General features: G+C 40.2%; 1 protein-coding gene across 1 annotated transcript in view; it reads right to left on the reverse strand.

The window, feature by feature from the left end:
* Window positions 1-14,110, reverse strand: part of HDAC9 (histone deacetylase 9) — a 572,443-nt gene that overhangs the window by 42,831 nt on the left and 515,502 nt on the right. The gene's annotated exons all lie outside the window — the stretch shown is intronic.

Raw genomic sequence — 14,110 nt, forward strand, 5'->3', positions numbered from 1 at the left:
GTCCAGCCGCACCCACCCCCCACCCCCTGCAATCTGAATTACTAAATCCAGAGGAGTTAGCCATGTTAGTCTGTAGTCGCAAAATAGTAATGAGTCCAGTAGCACCATTAAGACTAACCAACTTTATTGTAGCACAAGCTTTTGAGAACCACAGTTCTCTTCATCAGATGCATAGAGGGTATGAAGAAACCGGTCAGAGATATATAGATAGTGAGGGGAGTGAGGAGTAGATGTAAATCAGTTGCAAAAGTCATGCACAATTCAGGCTGGGTGTGACCCCTCCCCTCTATGTCTGAATCTGAATGCTTGAAAAGCAGTTACTTCCGATAATGAGATAATCCTCCAGAGTCTCTATTCAATCCAAGGTCGAATCGACATTCACCCATTACCCGCATGTTTATCGGATATCTTCCGTTTGCCTCCAATCCGTGATTTTTTCCTCTTCGTTCACATTCCTGCTTCCAATCCGTCTTTCTCGCGCGTCCCTCCGGTCACACGGCCGCTCGAAAACCGCTTTTTGGGGCGGGACCTTTTTTTCCCGCCCATTTTTTTATTTTTTTGAGCGCACTTTTCCGTTATTTCGATCTTGCCTTATAAAGAAACATCATTGAAGATAATGATGCCTCTCTTTCCCCTACTGACAGCACTGATGGCTCTCTCCCATTTCTTTTTTGGAAATTTGGAAGCATGTGGGAAGCTTTCGTGGGCATTTCCTATGCAGGACAGTTCAGTGCCTGAATTTTACTGAAGTTTCACTTCCTTGGAGTGTCATTATTTTGATATTTCATAATTTCAATATTACAGTAATATAAAATAAAAAAAATAAAAAACAGTTAAAAAGGAAGTTTCATGAGTCCGTTCTGAGGATGGATTCACCGCAAAATGATTTTTCAAACTACCAGATTTGATTCAGAAACAGCATAATCAATACATCCAATGCTATGAAGTCAAAAACAGTCTTTTGCAGACTACAAAGCACTTGGAAGTTGAATCAGCCAACAGGAACTCTCGGAACAGCCGGAGAGACAGGAAGGGGGGTGGTTTTTAAAAAAACCACGTAAATTGTGCATTGGCCCGTTCACAGCCACCGTGAAACTCCCATTGAAAACCTGTGACCACATATTCGGGAGAAATGCGAATGAAATGCGTCTGTTTAATGAGGTAATGTGACCGGCACTCGGGACTGCGTGGGGAATGCAGGGAACATGCGACTTAGAATGAGTAATGTGGATTTGACCCAAGTCCGACTGAGTCAAATTTACACATGAATCCCAATACAGCAGCTTCCCATTGGATTCTACTTTTGAAATGTTTCTGTTGAATTATGGTAACATTTAAGTCCTTGATGGAATGTCCTGGTAGATTGAAGTGTTCTCCTACTGGTTTCTGGATATTGCCATTTTTTATGTCAGATTTGTGTCCATTTATTCTTTTGCACAGAGGTAGGCTGGTTTGTCCTATGCACAGAGCAGAGCGGCATTGTTGGCACATAAGGGCATATATCACATTGGAGAATGAGCAGCTGTAAGAACCAGTGATTGTGTAGTTGACACCACTGGGTCCTGTAATTGTATTTTCTGGGTCGATATGTGGGCAGAGTTGGCATCTGGGTCTGCTGCAGGGTCTGGTACCTGTGTTGGTGACTCTGTTAGCCAGTTCATGGTTGTTACTAGTGAGAAGTCGTTTAAGGTTGGGGGGCTGTCTGTAGGCAAGGAGAGGTCTTCCACCCAGGGCTTGTGAGAGAGGAGACCTCTCCATCAAGGACATAAAGGTCACTATAGTTCAGCAGAAACATTTCAAAAGCAGAATCCAATGAGAGGCTGCTGAATTGAAATTCATATATAAATTTGACTCAATTAGACTTGGATTGAATAGAGATTCTGGATGGTTATCTCATTTTCGGAAGTAACTGCCTTTCAGGCATTCCATTCAGATTCAGCTATGGAGGGGAGGGGTCACACCCAGCCTGAACTGTGCATTCCACCTCTTTCATGACTTTTGCAACTGATTTGCATCTACTCCCCACTCCCCTCACCACCTATATATCTCTGACCAGTTTCTTCATACCCTTCATGCATCTGACAAAGAGAACTGTGGTTCTCAAAAGCTTATGCTACAGTTGGTTAGTCTTAAAGTTGCGACTGGACTCTTTACTATTTTGAATTACTCAATTTAGCAGTGTCCCTCAATAGAAGCAAATTCAAATTATGTTTATAACAGGGGTACATCAGATAATTCATCATGGTGATGAGGGAAAGCAGAAGGATGGACCTGAACCTGTCTCCTCTGCCCACCTTGAAAGCACATACTGTGGCTGGGGAAGTAACAGTGGGCTTTAGTCCACAAATGCTTACCATAGAATAAAGACGGCACCACGAGACTCCTGGTTGTCTTGGGTATGAAGGGTGAGCAGAACCCCAACCTCAAAGTGAAGCTGTTTCTTATGGTTTCTGCATTATTGATACAATGACTGTCTGACTGAACAATAGAAATGAGTGCAAGACAGCCGAAACACTAATGAGAAGCAATGTTCTCCAGACAAAAAGGAAAGACAAAGTCTATGGTAATAAACTAAAAAACCCTGAAACCCTAATTTGACTTCCAGTAATAACCAAAAGTCAGATCAGGGCTGAATATATAAACACTGTTTTTGGATACATTATATATCCCACTTACATCTTGAATTAGGAAGAAAGGCTGGCTGGCTTGGATTTTGTGCTTAAATTACGTATTAGCCTCTTCCAAGGCTATGCTTGAAAGTCCCTATTTATAGCACTTCATTTCCTGATTTATATTCCAAAATATTATCAGAAAAGCCAAAATAATTTGCCACAAGGATAGAGTTCTTTTCCTGCCCCTCTCAGCCCCCAAAGAGCAGCAACACTTTCCCTAGTTGGCTTCCCTCAGAGCCAAACTTCAAGTGACGCCTTACACAGGTTGGACACTTGTCAGCTTCCCTCAAGTTTTGATGGGAAATGTAGGCACCCTGGTTTTACAGCTTGGCTCTCCATTACAGCTGCAAGACCAGGATGCCTACATTTCCCATCAAAACTTGAGGGAAGCCGACTAGTGCCCAACCTGTGTAAGACGTCACTTGTAGTTTGGCTCTCAGTCACCTTTGAATGCTTCCCCCACCCCACCTTTTTTTTTTAATCTAAAGAAATACATTGGTTTTATCTTCAAGCCACTCACATGGACTGCTTGGAACTGGAATGCAAAGAAGAGGACTTGCCAGTGGGAAAAGGGTAGTTTTAGATTTGACTCAAAGATCACCATTCTAATCAATGGGAATGAGAGCTGCCCTTTACATACAAAATGATTGTCTTCACATACAATAAATATCCTTCTGAGGAGCACTGCCTGTCTCAATCATGATGTTGGAATTCTGGACCTTTCAGCATGTTATTTGGTCCTAACCAGCTTTGGAAGGTTGACCTGGTATTGGGGAAGAGGCAATATATATATTGCCACTGGAGTCTGGCAATAGATTAATAATCAGAAAATCCAGTAGCTTTGTGACTGTGTACCTGAAGTTCAAAACATGGTATGATTTATCAAAACTTTAAACTTTAAAACTTCCCAGATCATCTTTAGGCACGTTTTCCATGTATTCCTCATTAGTAATATTTGAGTATAATTTATTCTTTCAAGCCTTTATTTTATTTCATTTTTAGCCCACCTTTCTCACTGAGACTCAAGGCAGATTACAAACTTTAAAAACAGCGCAATCACACAGCAAGGAATGGCAACAAACAATTCATTAGGACAAGGATTATAGAAGTGGAAGCCAGTGCAAACAGCAACAAATACAACAGTGAAACAATGCAAAACAAAACAAAAACTGTTTAGGGAATGACATGCCGTAATGCTGAAAGTAGATTACAAAGACATAATACAACACATTAAAAGGAAGGTGATACATTCTCTCCCTTATAAAGTGGCCTCCTGCACTGTACTATTGTACTACAGTTCTACTCCCATTATAAAAAAAATATCCTCCTGAACGTTTCTGTCTCGCACATTTGTGAAATGATAGCAGACTGGGGACTCTTCTGATCTCCTCCTCAGGCAAGCCATAGCACAAGGTGGGAGCCACAACAGAAAACGCATGTGAATGGACAATAGCCAGTCCCACCTATTTGCATATTACAATGATTTTAAATACAACAATAAGAATATGTCATCAACAGTGGTTAAAACCCAATCTATCTATGAAACTTATGGTGTAAAACGCAACACAGATCCAACGTCTGTAGATTGTTGGTAAATGTAAAATGTCCAACATTAACCTATTTATTTTTAAAAGGCATGAAGAGTTTATTGTGGGGAGAAGTAAAAATTATGTTTCTTGAATGGCTGCTGCACAGAACATCTGATGCTTTATTATTCTCTTTCTTACATAATGTCATTATATTGATTAGTTGCATGTTTTTAAAATCTAAGGCAGGAATCTGAACCTGTAGGTTGGATCTCATGCCGTATTTCCACAGGTGCAAGGACTTCCACCACAGACTGTAATTTCATCTAATTAACTTTTGTTTTAGTTGATCTCTCCTTGTGTATTGATAAATTTATACTGTATATATAATTGTATTTTATTTAATGGGATTTTTGTAATTTTGTGATGGCTTAAGGCTAAACACAATAAATTAATTCTGATTCAGCTTCATCAGCTTCTACCACCTATGGCAGCCCAAAATGCGCACACGTACACCCCTGATCTTGCTTCTACCCACAGTATTTTGGGCAGCAGTGGAGAGGGAGGCTGAGAAAGTGGTACTCCACGGGAGGAAGTTCTTGCACCCATGCTAGATCCAGTTCTCTCTCTATTATAGCATTTGAGGTTTGGATTTGAGAAAGTCAGATACAAATTCTTACTCAGTTATGAAATTAGCTGAGTGAATATACCTCAAGCCATCCAGTAACCACTAGAACCCATACATGAAAACAGAAACACTCTTTTCACTTGAGCTATTCTCAGCTCGGCAATTCATCCCATCCTTGCCCTCACTGCAGCTGGCACATCTGGCAACAACCTGCTCAAGAATATTCTCCATGTCGACCTCACCTTGTTGAACAGGATTCCTGAGAGGTTAAGGAATGCCCCTTTTTAGTTCTTACCAGATTTCAGAAAGGCCAGTAAAGCAGCCATTTTGAATGGTTGTTTTCACTGCTGTCTCCACAGACCCCTCCCATCTTCGAAACTGGTGATTATTTCCCTCCCTGAACTGCTTTCTCTCACTTTCCTCCCTGTTTTCCTAGTTAGCCTTGCATGTGTGCTGTGTGTGATTTTCTGAATGTTTGCTTTTATTTCTCTTTAATAGACAGAACCTTTCCGGTGGAACCTCTGTCTGTTTTATTCATGAGTTCTCTAAGGGAATAATCCCCATAGACATAGGTGTAGAATCCCGGTTACCCCCTTTTGCTGCCTCCTTAATGCTAATTCCAATTAATTCCAACTAATTAAGGAGACCTTCTATTTGGATAACAGTGACCTTGAGTAAGCCACTCATCTCAGCCCATCTCCCCAGCTATATTGTGGGGCAATAATAACACTGACTTTGTTCACAGTTCTGAGTGGGGCACCAATCTTTCTAGAAATGTGATATATAAACACTGTTGTTGTTGTTGTTGTTATTTGAAATACAGCCACATTCATACAGACACATATATAGGATACGCTCATCACTCACAACAACAGAAGAAACAATGAACCATCATTTTGTACAGCTGAGAACTCAGCCATTTAGCCACAGCTTTGGTCTAATAATGTTTTTTTTTAAAAAGAATTGACTTCAATGTACATGTGTACACAAAACACAAATAAAAGTTTAAATTCCCCCTATGAGACAAAACAGGAATACCAAAAGGTACTGCATTCCCTAGTAGACATGGGCACAACATGGAAAAAACCTGAAATGAGAGTTTCATGTTTTGTCATGATTCGCAAATCAGGAAACTTCATGAAATGGACATGTTTGCTGAAACGATTCGTTAGTTTCGTAATTTGTCAGAACCCGGGGTGGGGTGGGGTGGAGGAAAAAAGGCACCCTCACCCAAAGACCTTTCCACAGCAAGGCCAAGAGCTGGAAATAAGAGGCTTCTTTCAGTCTCTTTAAAGCAGCAGCAGCCAAAAGCACAATCCCAAATCCTTCCACACATTCTCCCACTCCAATCCTAGCAAAACTCTGACATAGATCAGAACAGGAGGTTTGTGGTTGGCTGACAGACCTGCCTAATATGGTTTGGAGGGGTGAGATTGGTGTGCCCATGGCTACAGAAGGCCCACCTCCTTGGTTGTCTAGGGCAGTGGTTCTCAACCTGAGGTCATATGCTCCCCCAGGGGGGCCCAGGATATTGCAAGGGGGCCACAGGTAAAAATTGCATAAATGGGGAGCCACGGCACGAGACTAGGGGGCCACAGAGGGAAGTGAGAAGTGAAGAAAACAGAGAAGTGACCAAGGAAAGAAAACAGAAAAGACAGTGGTCATTTCCACACACGTTGAATAATGCACTTTCAATGCACTTTTGCAATCCATTAGAAGTGGATTTTTTGTTCCACACATGGAAAATCAGTTTCAAATGTTCACTAAAGAGTATTGAAAGTGGATTATCCAACGTGTGTGGAAGCAGCCAGTGTGTGGGGTGCTGTTTCTTCATGCAAGTGTAACCCTGAGTCCACTAGGGGGAGCTAAAGGGCAGGGGTATTCCATATAAGGAAGGAAAAGCGCAATTTCCCCAGAGTTATTGGGAGGCCTGAAGGACTCCAGATTTTGTTATAAACCTACATATTTGATATTCTAGGTATGAGAATTCCTATACTTATGTTGATTGGCTATCAGTTTGTATTTTGATTGTTGTTGTGAATGTTTGTAATGGATGTTATATGAATATTCTGAGAGTTATTGGAGGGCCTGAACTGCCCTCTAGCTTTATTATAAAAGCATGTATTCACAGGCCAGGGCTACATGGAATTCTTGAAAGGAGGAACAGACAGACCAAGACAGCGCAGAGTTGCAAGTGTGTTCACTTTCAAGGGACTATAGAAGTCAGAAAGGACTGAGCCCCTTGTACTGCTTTACATGTAAACTTTTTCTTGAATGTAATACTGGAGTTTTGACATAGATTTTTTGAAACGGCAGATTACGACTGAGAGCCGTAAACTCCTTGTAGCGCAGCAGTTTTCTCTTGGGCTGATTTATTGCCCTGTGATGTGATAACATTGGTCTTGGGCTGATACCTTGGAAAGGAGTGACAAGCAAAAGTTTTATTGAAGAGGACTGAAAATCTAACACATGACTTTCTTCATTGCACTTCTATGCATCTTTTGCAATTGTGGACTTTTGCATTGCTGTAATCTTGTGCAACGGTGGTAGAGGCTTTGTTCTTCCTTGTATGTGAACATTGTTGTTTATTAGCCGTGTTGTATTCCCTTTCTGTGGGGTATTTTTTTGTAAATTTGTAAATTTTAGTTTCCCAGTAAGAACTGCATGTGTGCATTTTGTGTGGCTGTTTATGCTTATTTGTTCCTTGGCTATTTACAAACAAGACATTGAAATAGCTACCTTCAAGTACAACACCTTTATTGGCATATAAAATAGCTACCTTTATACCGGTAGGACAGGGGAGCCACAGGAAGGAAACAAAGTCAGAAGGGGGCCACGGTTGGAAAAAGGTTAAGAAACACTGGTCTAGGGGATTGACCCCCAGCTCCTGGCTGTATAGGACAGAATGGAAGCTCTCCAGATGGCTAGGAAAGCTGCCAATCAAGGGTAAGTGGGCTATGTTTGGGGTTTCCAATGACAACAGAAGGTCTGGGCCCATTGTTGTGTAGGGAATCAATGGATTGGTGCCAGCCTGTCTGCAATTACAACTCATTCATGAAGCTAATGAAACAGGCCAAAAAGTCGTGAATTTCGTGATAATTTTGTGATAACCGCGGCCCCACAAAACACTGTTTCGCAATACATGAAACAGCCCATTTCGTGATGAAATTTGCTTCGTATTTCAATTAGTGCCCATGTCTATTCCCTAGGACAAATACAGGAAAAAGGGCTACCCCTGTTAAACAGGGACAGCCTGTAGCACAGGGTTTTTCCCGCCCTCAACCTACACTTTTGTGAAACTAAAAGGATTTGAGGAAAGAGAAAATCCAAATGTAATAATAAATAAGTAAGGCTGCAACCAAACAATGAGTTAGGTGTGGGCTAACAGCCATTGAAACTAATGTTTTGGCTTGTGGCCTAAGTTTGGCTGTTGCCATTCTGGTGTTTGTTGCTGAAGTATCTATGGGCTGGTTCAAAGAGGCAATAAACTTCTTCATGCAATGTGCCCCAACTATTTCCAGGGATGCTTTGGTGTGGAGAGAATGTAAGGTGTGACCCTGGCTATCCATGGATACAGCCACAACTCCCTGGAAACAATTCCCAGTAGAAAACTGTTCTGCTGAGATCATAAACATCTCTGCCGGGAAGCTTTGGCTGAATTCATGAATGGCACAGATCATACTCTATGTTCTTCTCATGAATGCATCCCTGGGGGCAGTCAGGATAGAGTAACATATCTGAAGAATGCTTGTGCATGATTAACTTCATGGATGATTTCTTTAGACAGCTAATTTTGTTGTTCCATTTTCAACAGACAGGGAACTGTGCAAGTAGAATTCTTAAGTCTGTATATAAAATCTTATTACCGATCTGGAACCTATGTAAATCAGGATAAGGATTAGAAAGTGTAACATTGATAGACAATTTTTTTTAAAAAAAATATTTTAAATATGTATATTTTAAATATTTTAAAATATATTGAAATATATTAAAATATAAAATATATTAAAATATATATATTTTAAAAAGTAATATTAATGTCTGCTATAGGATTACCAGCAAGTGGTGAGGAGGAGTGAGGAGGGGAAATGAAGGCACTTTCAGTGAACAGCATTACATTATTTCCAGGGAAAACCCAGAAATTATACCAATCTTCTCCAGGAACTGCAGGAAACTCTATGGTAAACCGATAGAGTTTTTGGTGATTTCTGGAGCAGATTGACATCATTTCTGGATTTTCCCTGGAAGTAATGAAATGTCATTATGCCAATGGCAACTCCCCCCCCCCTTCCACTAGCCATGGGAGCAGCAGCAGGCAATGAGCTGGGGTCAGGAAATCTTCAGTCCCCAGTGGGTATATGGCATCACTAATCTACCAGCATCTAATCTGCAGGGTTGTCTAAAATTGATAGGATTACAATATATACTCTGTGACCATTGCCCTACAAAGAAACCTATCACACAGTGATGTATTTGTTCTTTAATTTATTGGGAAAGTGTCTGGTGGTCTACTGTTTGGAAGGCAGCCAGGAGCAAGCCAAGCACAGCCCCAGTGATACTAGCAGTGTCACAGGGTCCATTCAGTTCAGACATAGGCCATTTCCACACACGTTGAATAATGCACTTTCAATGCAGTTTAGCAATCCTTTGGAAGTGGATTTTTTGTTCCACACATGGCAAAGCAGTTCTAAATGTTCACTAAAGAGTATTGAAAGTAGATTATCCAATGTGTGTGGAAGCAGCCATAGTCTGTGATGGTACAGAAAGAGGTGATAGGTGAGCCCACCACCACCATTGTAATTGCCACTGATCAGATCTGAGCTAAGCAGCTGTACGTGTGTGTGGGGGGGAGGGTTGTCTCATAGTTAGGCTTCCTCCTGGAGCATTTAATCAGCCCAATTCAACCTTGGAAACACATAATAATTGATTCCAGTGTCTTATTTCAATAGAACTTGAGTGTGTGTAACTGTGTTGGACAGTAACTTAATAGTTTTGCTTCTTGACTATATAATTCCCAACATAGTCAAATCTGTAGATACTTAAATCCAGAGGATTGGATACATGAACACGCTAAGACAGATCTTTATTTACACTTAAAAATATTCCAAGTTTACAGAAAAAATTTAAACCTACAAAAAAACCCAACAACTTTGGGAGGGTAATTCCCCCCCCCCCCATTATAGAAGCATTACCCATAGATTTTTTTAAAAAATGCCTCCATTGGACATTGCTACAGTCTTGGTTTCTGCTAGTAAAAAGGCAGAAGAGGGGGCAGGCCCCTTTTCAGGGCTATTTTGGCCTTTGAGAGACAAGGCAGTGGTAGACTGGGAGTGCAAAACAGCTGCGAAAAGGAAATCTACCTCCCAGCCCACAATGACTATAGAATACTCAAAAGGTGAAATTATTTACAAAGTGAGCCACTATTCAGTGCATGCTTATATAATACATACACACACACACACACACACACACACACAGAGAGAGAGAGAGAGAGAGAGAGAGAGAGAGAGAGAGAGACCAAAGAACATATCGCAGCACTTTAAGGGGAGGCTGGAACTTCTCACCAGCAAGCTTTGTTGCCTGCCACTGCTTCAAGCAGTGGTGGGAATTTTTTTTTTAAGTGACATCACTGACATTGCTATAATCTGGAGATCAGTTGCAACTCTGGGAGAGATCTAGGAGCCACCTGGAGGTTGGCAACTCTACTTTCCATTACATGTTGTTCTGCTGTTTGTTGTGAATTTTCACCAACCAGGACAGTTGTGTATAAAGGTCAGGTTTAGTTTTGGCATTTAAAACATGTTCTTTTTATTAAGAATGTTGCTGTTGCTTTTTCAAAATTGTTCCAATAAAGCCACAAGAAATATTAAAATTGGCAGTGTACTGAATTTGCTAAGCATTTTAAAAGGTTATCTGCTATTGTTGTTTTTTTAATAGCCATTGTCAGTGTCCACTAGCATCAAATATGATATTTGAAAAAAGGCATACAATTAAAAATACTCCCTCCCTGGCCACAAGAGTAATTATATATCAATGGCTTTTTAACCAATATCTTTCTTTTCTTGAGTAAATACTACTCATGCCAAAACTTCTGAAGCTATTGCAGCTTTTGAGGGTGTGGTAGGATTGTTGTCTACATGATAACATTTCTGGTGGTTTATAGATGTCCTTTGGATGAAGAGGACCTCATGGGACAAATATATTTAAAAATGGGCAATAGCACAGTGTTTTTAGTGTATTTCATATATGAGCGAAGAGAAAATGAACACAGGGAATGCTCACATTACTAACTTCAGGTTTGTATCCTTGACAAAGCAAGCTCATTGCCTATAAGGCAAAAATAGTTTTACAAAAGATCTCTGAAAGCACTGTTGAAATTAAAAGAAAAACTGTGCACACAACCCAAATACCTGCCATTTTCTTTTAATTTCTCCTATACTTCAGATGAGTTATTATACAATTCAAGACTGTTCTGTTTTAAAGAAATTAAACCTAGTCAATCACTTGAGATAAAAAAATCTCTAGGCTAATAAAGAAACCTAAATACTGACACTAGTTAAGAATGAAGGAGACATGCCAGTAGGTGAACGTAGAAAGGATTAACTTGCAAACCATGAAACAGATGGCCTCTAATCACTTCATGTGGTTAAACATACCACTACTGACTCCAGAGACGCCTGAATTTTAGGTTGTCTGTCCTAACCAGGATGGTTTCTGTCAGATTAAGGGTAATTGCCTCTCTGGTCTTCCCTGTACTTGGCTTTTGAAGTCCATGGCCAAGAGGCCAGAGTGAGAATATCATCACAGATAAGAGGTGTTTGCTTTGTAACATACTTGAGGCAACAATCCGTGGAACCCTTAATAGTTCAGCGGGGAACCATGAACTCTTAGCTAAATCTGTTAATTCCCTATTGGGTTCAGGACTACCTACCATAAATAAATACCATAACTGCCTATTTATTTGCAGAGCCCACAGATAAAGATCTTAACATCTGCTTTAAGTAGCAAGGATGTGAAATTCGTAGAAATAAAGTATAATCCAATTTGGTTGTGCTCTAATTCTCTATCTTAATGAGATACAATCGTTTGAGCCTATTACTCTTTTTTGTTTTTGTTTTAAACCAAAGAAATGGCTTGTCTACATTGAGTAATTTGCCCCCCCCCCCAAAATAGGAGGGAAAGGATAATTCACTCTGCATAGTTACCCTTCTTGTCCTGCACCCTCCTGACACAGCACTGATGTTGAATAAGGAAACAAACTATGTTCTCTTCCCTAACAATTTACTACTACACAAGATAGTTTGTCCTTCAGGCATTTTTTAGTGTCTTAAAATTACTGAGAAGATACACCATTATGTTATTGGTCTGCTTGAAAGCCTGTAGCTAACCTGTGAATGTGATAGATTTATTGGGGAAACAATACAAGGCAATGATCTGTGATGACAACTTGCTGCATTATATGTGAAAGCTGCAGATTCACACATTCATCTTATCAAGTAATAATTAAGATTGTTGTATTACTACTACAGTATGTACATTTGCCCTCAGGATACATGGTGTTCCCAATTGCATTGCTTCCGTGTTCTTCAACTAGATGCAAGTGAAGGCAAACTACATGTTAAATTGGAGATCCAACAAAGGATCTTATGAATATGATATGTAACCTTAAAAAGGAAGAGGAAATTTGGACTGGGGTTCTGGGCACAGAGTTAGCCATTTTCCCTTCCCATGCATTTTTACTGATATAAATTGCCCCCTTGTCTTTTTTCACCTACCAGTCCTAACAGTAGCAGAGAGGAAGCCATTTTTATTGAGGAAATGGGCCTCATATTCATTGTACAGCTTAGACAATTGTCATGTCATAGTGCAATGGCTTGGATCCTAAGCAACACAAGCAAAGCTGTGCTGCGCTAGGTGAAGGCAACTTTCCCATTCCCCCTCCCACTGTAGTCTTCTGAACTGTGTTTCTGCAGGTATGTGAACCTTAAAGAACAGTGGGAGGGCGGGATCAGCAAAAATCTTCCTCCCCTTGGAAGTACCATACTGCCACCCAACATGTTGGAGGTAAAGGCCCATACTGCTTATAGCGGAAAATCAATGCATCATATAGTGCTGTATACAATAGTAACTTCACTCACTGGGCACAGCAGTAAGCACATTGATTGATGTGCTCTCTGAAGAAATGTTTGCAAGAACCTCTTTTCTTACTACTAGTTATCCTCCCTCTTTACCCCATGGTGCCAAATACTTTCCTTGAGATAACAAAGAACAAGCAAGAGCTAAGGCTCTGGTTAAGTCACTAAGTTCAGCCTTTTTAATGGAAGGCAGCGCCCCACTCCCTCTGCCAAACAACCCATGTTTTCCTTGACGCTTCTGCTGTTTACCATCTTTGTGATAATTGCCATTTAATGGCTCAATTACAGCCTTGGACGATAAAGAACTTTAAGTATTAACATTTCTCTTCTTGAGGATTTTATGATAAAAGCAAATCCAAAGGGCACAACCCAGCCAATGTTAAGCACTTTGAAGCCTCATGGGTTTAAAGAGAAGGCATTTAAACATATGTTTAAGTTTCTAGTCTAAATACCTGGGACTTAATAGTGCTTACTGCTTAACGTTTGGCAGATTGTGTCCCAAAGAGTTTGCATAAGTGATCAAAGGACAAGTTCTCTATTAAGAATGGGTAATTATGAGATAATTGTTTTTCAAAAATGCCATTAAGCCTAAATTTATGAAGTTATTAAAATTTTATTTAAATCAGCATATCGATTTGAAATTTGGATTGTTGGACTGGACTTGTACTTGGAAGACCCAGGGTCAAATCTCTACTGAGCCAGAAAGCTTCTTCAGTAACCAGTTCCAGTCTCTCCCTAACCTCCCTCATAAGATTCTTGGAAAGCTAAAATGGAGGGACCACGTAAACTTCTTTGAGCTCTTTGGAAGATGAAAAAGCCAATGTTATAGTGTCCCTCTATAAATCTACGTTGAGGCCTCATTTGTGCGCAGTTCTGGTTGCTGTACTGCAAAATGGTTATTGCAGAGCTGGGAAAGAGATGATTAAGAGACTGGAGACTCTTACCTATGAAGAAAGACTGAAGAATCTGGATACAACTAAAGTGGGACTTGATAGAGGTTTATAAAATTATGTACAGGATAGAGACAGTGAACTTCTTCTTCCCAAATACAAGAACTCAAGGACATCTAACAAAGTTGATGGGCAGTAGATTCAGGGTGGACAAAGGAAATACTTCTTTACGCAATGAGTAATTAAAATGTTGAATTAA

Source organism: Eublepharis macularius, chromosome 11 (assembly GCF_028583425.1).
Source record: "Eublepharis macularius isolate TG4126 chromosome 11, MPM_Emac_v1.0, whole genome shotgun sequence".
Classification (NCBI taxonomy): Eukaryota; Metazoa; Chordata; class Lepidosauria; order Squamata; family Eublepharidae; genus Eublepharis; species Eublepharis macularius.